The sequence below is a fragment of the Nematolebias whitei genome, chromosome 21 (assembly GCF_014905685.2).
Source record: "Nematolebias whitei isolate Nwh7 chromosome 21, NemWhi1, whole genome shotgun sequence".
NCBI lineage: Eukaryota > Metazoa > Chordata > Actinopteri > Cyprinodontiformes > Rivulidae > Nematolebias > Nematolebias whitei.
The window spans coordinates 10,199,971-10,211,583 of NC_056518.1; the positions used below are offsets into that span (position 1 = coordinate 10,199,971).

At 39.7% G+C, this 11,613-nt stretch overlaps 1 protein-coding gene across 1 annotated transcript in view; it reads left to right on the forward strand.

Moving 5' to 3' along the window:
- The first annotated feature begins 5,124 nt into the window (after positions 1-5,124).
- Positions 5,125-11,613, forward strand: part of lclat1 (lysocardiolipin acyltransferase 1) — a 14,575-nt gene continuing 8,086 nt past the window's right edge. Inside the window, exon 1 of the mRNA XM_037694575.1 lies at positions 5,125-5,223. The gene's annotated coding sequence lies outside the window, so the exon portion shown is untranslated. The remainder of the gene's footprint in view (positions 5,224-11,613) is intronic.

Below are 11,613 nucleotides of genomic sequence, written 5' to 3' on the forward strand. Positions count from 1 at the left end.
ACATATATGTATATATATTTATATACATATATGTATACGTATATATACGTATATACATATATAATAATAATAATACATTTTATTTGTAGGCGCCTTTCTTGGCACTCAAGGTCACCTTATATTGTCAATCATAAAAGCAGACACAATATTATACACACAGTAAAAACAAGTAAAATAGAATTGAAATATGAACAAGACCTAAGGAAATTTAAATTAAACATCCACGCAAAACTTAAAAAAAGAACCATTTTTTAAGTTGTGTTTCCAGAACTAGACTGAACCTTAAAGACTTGGAAACACGAATATATAAGTTTGTTTTGCATATTTCCGCTAGCGTGTATAACACGTTAAGCTAACGTGTATAATATATTGTCACAAGAGCCAATTTACAGAATATGCCTTATATTCCTAAATGATACTGGAAAGACATGTTTTTATAAAGCATGCTAACTATGCTACAATAAGACTGAAAAAGATCCATCCATCATCTTCCACTTATTCCGAAGTCGGGTCACGGGGGCAGCAGCTTGATCAGGGAGGCCCAGACGTCTCTTTCCACAGCCACCACTTCCAGCTCTTCTGAGAGGATTCCAAGGCGTTCCCAGGCCAACCGAGAAACATAGTCTCATAGACTGATAAAGATATTCTAGATTATCTGTCATGAAGAAAATTTTCCAACTCTCCATGCGTCCCTTTGATTGCTTTAAATGTCTTGATGTGGCCCATTGGAAAAAATGTTGCCCGCCGCTGTGCTAGAATATAATATTAGATGTAGATACTTACCATGCAGTGATAAAGTACAATATTATATGCTAAAAACAATTGGTTTACAAACGCTTATTGTGCTTACAAGGTGGTAACTTAGTGTGAAATGTTTACTATAACAACTCTAGATGAAATATATAAGTGGACAGAGTTGGCTCACTATTTGGCAAGAAACTGAGCAGTTTTGTCTCTCTGTCACCCTTAATTAATGCATAATAAACAATTATTAATGATTTATAAAGTGTTTATAGAGGCATTAATAACGTATAAACTATTTATTAGCCATTTATAGGGGAGCCTTATTGTAAAGTGGTACTGAATTCTGTTTTGTAAACCTTCACACGACAGTCAGTTTTGCAAAACGTGATCACTTACAGAGAAAACTGAATATTTACAGTCCAGACAGCAGCAGCTGTAATCAGCTGTAGCACTTCTGGTTCAGTCTGAAGCACTTCCAGCTGGGGTTTATTATTATTAATATTATTGCTTGGTGCAAAATTATTGGTGATGCAAAACGTTAAATTGAAATTGGTTTAAGATGGCTGCAATCTAGTTTTAACCTCGATTGAACTGGTCAGTCTGGCTGTCCGCTCAAGAAATCACTAACAAACTAAGCAAAATGATGTCATAAAAAAATGTAGCGGTTCAAAAAGTTGTTGTATACGCCTGAAAAACAATATAAAAAATATGTTTTGTTTGGCTAGCCATTAGCCTAGCCTGGGCAATAACTTCTGCCCTTTTCTACATTCTCCCATGTCACAGCTCATAATGTACTATTTCCCAGAATATTTAGAAAATAAACAAACTGTCCCCATAACTTGGCTTACTTTCCAAGTCTCCTTTAATTTGAGAAGAAAAAAAAAAAGTATGTATTTTGGTTTTACTGGGTTAAAATCCTATTTTTTCCACTGGGCTTTAATACTTTGAATTCCCTGGAGGCGATGAGTTTAGGAGCAGTCACTTTTTAACGTTTTTTTGTTTAATCATCTCAAACAGGTGGTCGTTAATTTTGCGGATGCGCGGTTCTTTTGAAGGTGAGCTGGCAGCAAACTGGGGGGAAAAAGTGAGGTTGTTACGAAGCAAAGTTTTTCCGTTCCTCTCTCAAGTGAGGCACTGACCCTTGAGGAGTTTATACTGATAAAGCTATACAGTCTCTCAGATAGAGTGCATGCCACGGAGAGCAGGTCATGGAAAAGTCTCCAGTTTGATTAAGTGCACTCTCTTTTCTACCCTGTCTGTCAGTCCGTCTCAGCTTCACTCACTCACTCACCATGTGCACACACGCAGTCACGTCCACAGAGCAGAGCTCAAGTTCACTTTCACATCCACTCCAACACACTGACCAGTGTGTGCACGCACATCACTGAATGCTGAGGTAATTTGTGGCGATAGAACACCTCATAACCGAGGGTAAAAGAAACAAACGTCACATGCTTGGGTTTACAAAGCTTTAAAAGGCTATGCTGAAGGATTCATGTCAAGAAGTATATTATCAGTACCATAATGGATGAGTTTGGAGGAATAACTCACATTTACTTCTTGGGGAGAAACACTGTAAGATGGAAAAAGAAAACTCTCAAACCATAAAAACCAGATCAGTGTGCATAAAATTAGATATCTTTCCAGTGCTTATTTTTGCGATCTCAGCATTTGAAGACGTTCGGGTCATTTCAAAGGTTATACTTCCTAAAATTAAACCTGTTAAACAATGCATGACCCACAGCTTGTTTAGTCTTTAAACATTTCAACCAATAGGCGGGAATGATTAATGTTTGGATAAACTTTTCTGTGTATTTTTATGTTTTTGTCTTGCTCATATCTTAATAATTGAAAGTGTACTGTTTTGTTTAGTTAACTTGATGAATGAGTGTCAGAGGTTTTTTCCCTATTTCTCACATGGCCTTGGAAAGATAAGTGTCCCCATGAGGCCTCTTTTCTCTTTTTTGTGAGTGTTAGTGATTTTACCTTCTGAAAGTAGTTTCCCTATAATGTGTTGGATTTAAACTATATGAAGATCCATACATGGTGCAATGTTATTACATAGACTATTACATTTTAAGAAATTCTGGTAGCACTAATTATTAAATTGCACACACACAAAGGCACATACTTGCATTGCTATATGCCCCAGCTGAAAACTATCACTCCATCTTTGCAGCAATCTACCTATAAAGGCAATTAAAATACCATTCAAATAATGTGTTTATATAAGACACATAGTGCCAAGATGTTTAAGATTTTTTTTCTTTATTTGCATCAGATCTGTTTTGCTGCACAAGCATTTAATCATTTTGGTACGGAATCTTACTATTTTAAATAGTAGTATTGTGACAAGTGTGGTTCTCGATGTTTTCAAACATGCAGTAGTTCATCCGTTAATTAAGAAACCTGGGCTTGACCCTTCGACTTGCTCAAATTTCAGACCAATCTCAAAACTTCCCTTCCTGTCCAAAATCCTGGAGAAAATAGTTTTCATTCAATTCAACAAGTTTTTGAATGAGAACAGAATCTTCGAGATTTTTCAATCTGGTTTTAAGCAACTCCACAGCACTGAAACAGCATTAGTGAGGGTTTGTAACGACATTATGATATGAAATGATTCTGGTCAATTTGTGGTACTTTTGCTCCTGGACCTTACTGCTGCTTTTGATACTGTTGACCACAGTATCCTCATATCACGGCTGGAACAGTGGGTTGGGATCACAGGTGCTGCATTAGAATGGTTCCGCTCATACCTGAGTGGCAGGAGTTTCTGTGTCAAGGTTGGTAATAATATATCCGCTTCATTACCTCTTTCTTGCGGGGTCCCACAGGGTTCGATTCTTGGACCCCTTCTGTTCTCACTTTATTTGCTCCCACTGGGGTCCATCCTGAGGAAGCATGGTCTTTCATTCCATTGCTATGCTGATGACTACCAGATCTACCTGCCTGTGAAACCAGCAAGTGTTTGCTCCATTCACCCTCTGTTAAAATGTCTGGATGACATTAAGGCCTGGATGGCTTCAAATTTCTTAAGTTTTAACAATGAGAAGACCGAAGTCATTGTTTTTAGCCCTAGCTCAACTGCCACCACTGATCCTGTCAACCTGGACTCTCTTCAGCCTTATCTGAAGCAGTCTGGTAAAAATCTCGGGATGGTTTTAGACTCTGACTTCAAGTTTGACAAACAAATCAACTCTGTTCTGCAGAAAAGCTTCTTCCAACTAAGACAGGTAGCTAAACTCAAGCCAGTGTTGTCCAGACCCGACCTTGAGAAACTAGTCCACGCCTTTGTCACGACCCGATTGGACTATTGCAACGCACTGTATGCTGAGATCAGCCAGGCCTCCATCTCACATCTTCAGCTCGTCCAGAATGCTGCTGCTCGGCTTTTAACCGGAACTCGTAGGTCTGAACATATTACACCAGTTCTGTCCTCACTTCACTGGCTCCCTGTTCGTATGAGGATAGTCTTTAAAATTCTTCTGTTGACCTTCAAATGCTTAAATGGCCTCGCACCCCTTTACCTCTCTGAGCTTCTGGAACCTTACGTTCCCCCTCGAGCCCTGAGATCATCCGATCAGCTGCTTTTGGCTGTTCCAAAAACAAGACTGAAGCTCAGAGAAGATCAGGCTTTTTCAGTCATGGGGCCCAAACTCTGGAACAACCTGCCCCCCAACATCAGGCAGGCCACCTCCGTTCCTCACTTCAAGTCCTGCTAAAAACACATCTATTCTCTCAGGCATTTCATACAGTGTAAATTGATCTAGTGGTTTTTAATCTGTGACCTTATGTTTTAAATGCTTTTTATTAATTCTTCAGTTATTATTATTAGTGTATTGTATATATATGTATATATATATTTTTTTTTTCTCTTTAATTAACTCATTGATTGTTGTTAAGCACTTTGATAACAGGTTCTGTTTTAAATGTGCTCTATAAATAAAGTTGACTTGGAACATTTTGAATAAGCAGACTTCCTCCATCTAAACCTCCTCTTTAGCACATCCCACTGAAGACTTTAAATGTGGAGCAAACTTTGACTGCTTCTAAAAATATAACTTTCACACTCGCTATCAGCAGACATCTATCCAGAGAGGGACTTGTGCTGCATGTTTTTTTTTTTTCTGTAGTCTGTCACTGAGCTCCATGACGGTAGCTGCTCCCAAACAGCGCCCCCTGTTGACGCGCCCGTGTAAAGAAAGTTGAGAGGTCATAATTCAGTAAAAGACTGCTGCTCCGTGCGTTTAAATGCTGTGCGGTATCATAAACATAAAGTTTACGTTTATGAACACGATGCGAAGCGACGTCATCAAGCAGCGACGCTAAGCTCCGAGCGAAGCTGCTTTGCATGTTAGCTGGTGTTAGCAAGTTGCTAGCAGGCTAACTACTATGTCGCAACCAAGTTTTTGGACTTATTGGAGCTAACGTGACTTGCACATCTGAATCTAGCTGTGGCTGCTGAGGAAAGACACGAAGGTGGGTGTCACTTTACCCGAAAGTAAGTTGGAGCTGTAGTTACTATATTATTATGCTAACTTGAGCTAGTTTTGACGTTTATATTATGTTAGCGTTGTTGCTCATGTTAGCTTGAATTTGAGATTACTGACTGCAGTCACATCGAGTTAAATTAAATAAATTAATATCTTTTTTTATTCACATAATGTCGTTAACTACCATTATAATTGTTCATTATTAACCTTAGGCTTTAAATCTTACAAAAAACAAACACTGTATGGTTCAATATTTTGTAATGCCTTTGAATTAAGGAATTATTTATTTGAACAACGACAGTGCACGTCGCATAAATTAAAGTTAGCTTTATCTAATTCACGTTTATGATAATGATTTTCCTGGTTGCCCCAGGTTATAGCAAATGTTATACTGATGAAAAATTCATACTTTTGATAACGCATATCTTTGTTATTGCTGTGCAAACTATTCTAATCTGTTCATCTATTTGTTCATGGTTCTCTAGATGAATAATGCAAAATAGCGCGCGATTTTATCTGTTTTTGGTTTCTGTTATCTTGTTACTCTCCTGTCGTCTTTTTTTAGAGTTCTGTTCCGTCAGTAAACAAGAAAACAACATCCGAACCTGAGTTCAGACTTTTTTTTCCCACCTTTTTGTCCCACAGACTACATTTTATAAAACTGTAATACTCTTAAAACCTAAGTCTGGATAAAACAATACCCCGTAGAAGAATTTTTCTTTTCAACTTAACTTAGGTTCGATCCATCAATCCATCCATTATCATCTTCTTGTTCTGGAGTTGGGTCTCAGGAGCAGCAGCTTGAGCAGGGAGGCGCAGAGACCTCTTTCCACAGCCATCTTATCCATCTCTTCAGGGAGGACTCAAAGGTATTCCCAGGCCAGCTGAGGGACATAGTCTATCCAGCATAAACCTGGGTCTTCCTCAGGGTCTCCTCCTAGATGGTATGCTTGGAAGCTAGGTAGATGTCCAGGAAGCATCTGTACCAAATACCCAAGCCACCTCAACTGGTTCCTCTCGATGTGGAGCTGTGGCTTTACTCCCAGTTTCTCCTGGATAACTGAACTTCTCATCCTATGGAAGAGTTCATCTACCCAGCAGAGAAAACTCATTTTGACCACTTGCATCTGGGATCACATCCTTTCTGTCACTACCTAAAGTTCATGATCATAGGTGAGGGTAGGGACAAAGATCAACAGGCATGTCAACAGTGCCTGTCAGTCTTTCTTCCGTCACTCATAAACAAAACTCTGAGATACTTAAACTCCTCCACTTGAGACAGCACCTCACTCCCAACTCAGATTGTGCAGTCCACCCTTTCTGACTGAGGACCATAGCCTCAGATTTGGAGGTGCTCATCCTAGTTGCTTCACACTCCGCTGCAAACCGCTCCTGTTAGATGGAGATCATGGCACCTGATGCCAACAGGACCATATTATCCCAAAATAGCAGAGATGGAATCTTGATGCCATCAAACCGGACTCCCCTCGCCCTGGGCTGCACTGAGAATTTCTGTCCATAAAATATGAACGTTTGGTGACAACAAGCAGATGACAAGGGAGGGTCCAGGTCTTACAGGTCTGTCTTGTAAATGAGACCTCAAGGCTCAATGGGAACTGTATAAATAAAGGTTGAATGAATGAGTCCAACTCCCACCCTGAAGGGGTCTGATTTACTGCCAGCAATGCAAACCAAACTTTCACGTTGCTTGTGTAGGGACTGTTAATTAGCTTAGCTGCCTGGCTTTTTCTAAAATAAAAATCTAGGAACTAATAATTTATCCATCCATTATCTTTAACCACTTCTTCCTTTTCGAGTCATGGGGGGTCACTGGTGCCCATATCCAGTGTGCGAGAGGCAGGGGACATCTGGACAGGTCTCAAGTCCATCACAGACAAATAATTTAAAATATAAATACAAAAGTAAACAAAGACTTCAGCCTACCATATTTTATTAACATTTAACTCAAAATAAAATACAGACTTCACAGTTTTTTAAAACTACTGCACTAAATATCCTGATGCATGCTCAATAATCCACCTAGAAAAATCTAAAAAAGTTAAATCTGGTCCTCTGGACATTCAAAAAAAAAAAAAAAATTATTTGTAGAAACGTTTCGTCTCTCATCCAAGAGACTTCCTCAGTCTGAGGTGCTGTATTCAGCTCAGTCTCTAAAATAGCACCTTCTCAGAGTGGATCAACCAGTTTTGCTGCTGACAACCAAAACCAGCTGATCACATGCTCAAGAAGGACCATCAGCCTAACAATTGGTCATTAGCACCTGATGGCTGTTTACTGTTCACAGAGGGCTGAGTGATACTAGCAATCACAGCATTGTAAGAGGGGGACGGTTGAACCCGGAGGCCTCCACCCCTGTTTAATGATGGACGATTTCTTTTCACAAAGATGGCCTCCTTTACTCCTCTCTCAAACATCTTCATCCCTGAAAGAGTGGCCGCTGGCCTGGAGATGAGTGTAGACTGCAGAGTCCTGGCCTGATGATGTTGCTCTTCTGTGCTGGGCCATCCTTTTGACCAGTGGCTGTTTAATTTCCCCGATGTAAGACTGATCACCCTCCTGACACTGAACAGCATACACAATATTACTCTGTTTGTGCCGGGGGACTGGATCTTTGTCGTAATGTATTTTGGGGTTTAAAAGCCACTGGGACATTATGTACTGCACTAACATTTGTTATGGGGGAGTGGTGGCGCAGAGGTTAGAGAAGGTGGGCCTGTGATCGAAAGATTGTCGGTTCAAGCCCCGGTACCGACAACATCAACAATGTGGGTGGGGTAGGTGAAGCACCCATACCTGCACACCACCCTCATTCACCCCACTCTGGGCCCTTGAGCAAGGCCCTTAACCCCCACCATGTGCTCCCTAAACAGGTCTCTCTTGAAAATGAGTTCTCGTGGCTCAATGAGACTACCTGGATAAGTAACGGGTAAATGAAAACATTGAAATGAAAAATGTTATATTTTCAAAACTAAACCTAATATGAAATATACAGACTTCACAGTTTTAACCATATTGATTCATATTTGGTAAATCTTTAACAAAATTTCAAAACCTGTGCAAGTCTGTACAAAAACTCTTCTGAACTGTAATTTATAAACCAAAATAAATTGTATCATTTAGAACTGGCTGCAGGTGATGTGTCTCATCCGTCCTCTTCAACCTGTTAAAAAGACAAATTATATTAAGTTTGTTGTATAACTTGTCTATAAGTTTTAATATAATATGAGAACAAACAGTTACGTCTGAGCTGCAGCTGGTACAGAATTTGATTCACTCCTATATTGCTGATTTTGGTATAAATATAAAATGATGCATAAAGATTTGATACAGTAAATAAGTTTTAAATAAATGTTCTATTATTTTTACATTGTTGTTCTTTTCATCTTATCATTTACATAATTGAAACAAAATTTATGACCATTTCAATAGAAAAATCGTTTCTGAATTGAAAATCATTTTTGAATCGAATCGGAATCAGAATCGCCAGACACTGAGAGAGTTGCACCCATCATGGTCATGGCAATGAATCCCCAATCCCATTCTCAAGGAGCACCCCCCCCCCCCCACCACCACCACCTTGAGGAACACGACCAAATGCCTTCTCCCATGACCCAAAACGCATGTAGGTTGGTTGGGCAACCTACATTCACAACTGGGGCGGAAGCTGCATTGCTCCTTCTGAATCTGAGCTTTGACCATGGATCATCAGACTCTCTTCTCTAGCACCTCTGAATGGACCGTACCAGGGAGGCTAAGGACTTTGTTGCCCCTGTAATTGAAACACACTCTCCATTCACTCTTTTTGAAAAAGGGAACCACCTGCCAGTCCAGATGCACTGCCCCAGAGGGGTGTTAACCTAGACAGCCCAGTGACATCCAGAGTCTCGAGGAACTCGGGGTGGAACTTGTTTATCGCAGGAACCCTCCTACCTCGGCAAGATCATATTAACAGGATCTGCCAGCATCAGCTGCAGCAGACGGGTCCAAACAGAACACAACTGCCTTGGTCAAATAGAAGATGGGACCTTTCCCTACCGTATTTTGTGAAATACTGAATAGTTGTTTACTTTGTTGGACCGAGTACAAACATCTGAGTCATATTGTGACGTAAAGTGGGCATTAATCATCACTCAATGACATCCGTAACACATAAATGGGGATATGAACAAAATGTCCTCTATGCAGCTCAAATTATGGGCTAATAGTATCGTCTCGCATGCTAATATAGTTAGTCTCAAACCCTGTAAAATATTTGTCCTAATAAACACTCACAACCGCAGTGTGATATTCCATTTAATTTATTAGATTCTTCTGTTGGAGTGTGACTCGTTTAACCAGATAAATACATCGGCCATTTATTGGAACTTATTACTACTTCCATTAACAATGCTTTGTTCTGCATTTCCTGATGCAGGATAATGTACTCATTCAGAAATATGTTATTTATATAGTGTGTATATAGAAAGGTCCTTGAAGCAGTCAGCGTAGACTCCTTTTTTTTACTTTTCACAACAACAAGAGCACAGGTGAAATAACAGAGTAGTTCTCCAGCATAACATGACAACAAACCAAACAGTTGTGCACGTCTGCAAGACAACAAGATATCCTATTCAAAGTTTTACAAATTAGGTACTGGGACAGAGTTTCTTATGTTAAATTTGCTTAAGACACTTTATGTATCAAACACTGTAGACCTAACCCCCAGCCCCACCCCTGGAGCACATAAACACCACTTAAGTTCATTCTTTAGCTGAGACATGCTTGGCCTCTTTACTTTGTTTAGATGTCTGGTCTTGGAGTTAGGAATGCAACATGACTGCCAGAGAATCCAGACGCAGATTGTGTGTGTGGAGCTGTATTTGGATGAGTGCACGTTTCTGTGGTTGCAGCATGCATTGGGAAATACAGAAGCAAATACCTGTTTATTGAATGTTTTAAATGTCATTATTTCTTTTCTTACTTCCTGTCTCTAGATGCATCATTTTTAATACTGGTATATGAATTGACCCATCTTTTAGTTACATTACCCATCCAATAATGTTTTTTTTTTTTAATTTTACATGTGTTGTAAACTAAGTCATAGTGTGGCAATTCTGCTGAACAAGCCAGTTATTCTCACCGGTCATGCCTCATATTTTCCATCGTTAAGCTTTGTAACCTTTAAACCCTCATTGCCACCATAAGCATGCACACAAACACTCCTGCAATGCACAGTGAGACTCTGCGGTTGCTGCCATGTGAATCACTGCGTCATGTAGTAGTCAGCGGGGGCCAGATGATGAGCGATTTGCTTGAACCAAGGCTTTGTACAATTATGAGGTGGAAAGGTGTCAGCTGAAGCTCAAAGATGAGGGGGAAACACCTGCTGGTGGGTGGGGGATGATAAAAGCTCCCTAAAGCATCACGTTATGCGTCAGCAAAGCAATTACCTAATTAAATCATGTTCTGTAAGTTTATTCTATATAGGCTCTGTGGTAATTTGGTTGTTTCATCAGTAAATATAGGATCATCATACCAGCTCTCAGTGAAAGTTTGCATGTTCTGCCTCTAGATGGTTTGGTTAGGTACTGTATCAGTTTTATGTCATGAAAATAACTTACCAGATTAGGTCAACTGGACCTTTGGAACAAATAATAAAATAAATACACTGTGTTAAGGATTTGTTTTCTTCATTTGGAATTCCTTTTGGACCAGATGTAAATATGTCACATTTTGTCCCACGTTAGGAACATCTGTTTCAGGAAGTCGATGCTTGCTCCGTGGCTATTTGCAAACACTGCAACACCAGTCATGTTTAGTATTCAGGCAAATCGAACCTCTTAACTTATTTACTGAGGCACTTTAAGAGGAGTTATTGAGATGGTTGTAGGGTTAGCAGTAGAAGTGAACTTAGTGTCCCTGAAAAGATACTGGAGTCCCTCTGGCATCATTAGATAAGTCATTTAACTCCTTAGTTATGTCATGGATAATTGAAGGTCTTGTCTTTTGGTTTTAAACATCAGCTCACTCCCCTCAAGGATACAGCGATCATGAGTATTTATGAAGTGTTGTAGCTATTAGGTTTAGGTTTATTTGTCATATGCAGATCAACACAAGGTCAACAATGCAATGAAATGCTCAGGACGAGAAGAACAGTCTCGACTCGCCAATAAAAAAAAAGTATGCAAGAAAAATATAAAAACAAGTCGCCAAAAGTGAAAAAGAAAAAAACATCTACAGCGACATGGTCTCATTAGCAGCATGGTCCTGTTAGCAGAGTGATTCTGTTAGCAGAGTGGTTCTGTTAGCAGAGTGATTCTGTTAGCAGAGTGGTTCTGTTAGCGGTGTGGTTCTGTTAGCGGTGTGGTTCTGTTAG